Source organism: Haemorhous mexicanus, chromosome 4, assembly GCF_027477595.1.
Source record: "Haemorhous mexicanus isolate bHaeMex1 chromosome 4, bHaeMex1.pri, whole genome shotgun sequence".
NCBI lineage: Eukaryota > Metazoa > Chordata > Aves > Passeriformes > Fringillidae > Haemorhous > Haemorhous mexicanus.
In genome coordinates this window covers 29,043,887-29,045,200 of record NC_082344.1, presented here as the reverse complement: position 1 = coordinate 29,045,200, position 1,314 = coordinate 29,043,887, and the positions used below count along the sequence as shown (strand labels likewise).

The window sequence follows — 1,314 nt, the reverse complement described above, 5'->3', positions numbered from 1 at the left end:
TTTCAACTATTCAAAACTTTATTTAAATTGAATTCAGCAAAAAATGAAACTATGTGCAGGAAGAACTATATACATAAAGAAACAGGAAGAACTATATACATAAAGACTATTGTCCAAGATCCATCTGAGTGTGTCCTGAGAAGCAGAAGCACTCATATATAAATGGGAATATACAGATCTGGAGTAAGTTCCACCCTGCAGGTTGGGCACCTGTGAGTAGTCTCCAGGGCAATAGGGAGGCATCTACTGCAGAAGACATGGCCACACAGGGTCACCACAAGCTGTTGTCCATGTTGTAGAATCTGGAGGAAAGAAAATCACAACATGTATTGGGAGGAAAGAATTTGATTTTGCTGCTCTATTGCCACCAGAGGCTCTATTTAGAGCATCTGGAATCAGTTGGAATAATGAATGAGGGACCCACAGATGTGCCAGTGCCATTTTGGCAAAGGCTTCTCCCTCAACATTCACCATCAAGAAGTGACTTGTGGAGCTTCACAGCAAGGGCTGTGCCTCCAGCCAGCTGCCCACAGCATCCCACATCATCCAGCTGACTTGTGCAGCTCCCCTTCTGCCCTTCTCCTCCCACAAAGCAGAAAGGACAACAGCTGGTGGATCCTTACCTCGGAGTAAAATTCCATGCAAATTGGACACCTAATGACAACTCCTTGCTGTGCACTGGAGGAAACAGAACTAGAAAGAACATGCAGCTGGTAAGATCACCACACTTCAATGCTTATTGATACATAAAATCTCATGTAATCATGCAACTGCACTGACTAGCCATGACACATTTCCTCTAAGAACCCTGCTGCCTTTAAGTCTCTGTGTGCTGCATTTAATGAGGATTTGGGGCCTCCCTGCTTTGAGGGAAAGGGTGTCCTGCTTTTCACCAGGAGAAAGGTGCAGGCAGGCACCCTGCTCTGGGATTTGAAGTAACAGCAGTCTCTAGCACTGGCCAGTTGCTGTGTGGCAGCTTTGACTTCCAGCAGGTCACCAGTAAGAGCTTTGTGACTACAGCATCCAGCTGTCCTCTGGGAATGCTTCACCCCAGAATATTCATTCCAGGATCCAGTTCTAAATTACAGAGTAACAGCTCTGGCAACATCCTGCCCTGGGAAGGAGCCTTTGGTCAATTTTAAATGCTGCAGCACTGAGCTCTTTCAGCCTTACCTAAACAGAGCAGCTACACTCAGCAACTGAGAAGCTTGAGACTGAAGGAACAAAACATTCCTTTTTCATATTAACCAGGTGGTGGCATTTGTTCACCAACAGACTTAACAACCAAAACTTAAACATCTACAAATTCATTGG

At 45.1% G+C, this 1,314-nt stretch overlaps 1 long non-coding RNA gene across 1 annotated transcript; it reads right to left on the bottom strand.

The window, feature by feature from the left end:
- LOC132326909 (uncharacterized) lies at window positions 1-1,314 on the bottom strand. Its single transcript, XR_009486361.1, has 2 exons — window positions 624-1,314; window positions 1-302 (listed from the first exon to the last, which is right to left on the bottom strand). It is a non-coding gene; the product is annotated as an uncharacterized LOC132326909 (long non-coding RNA).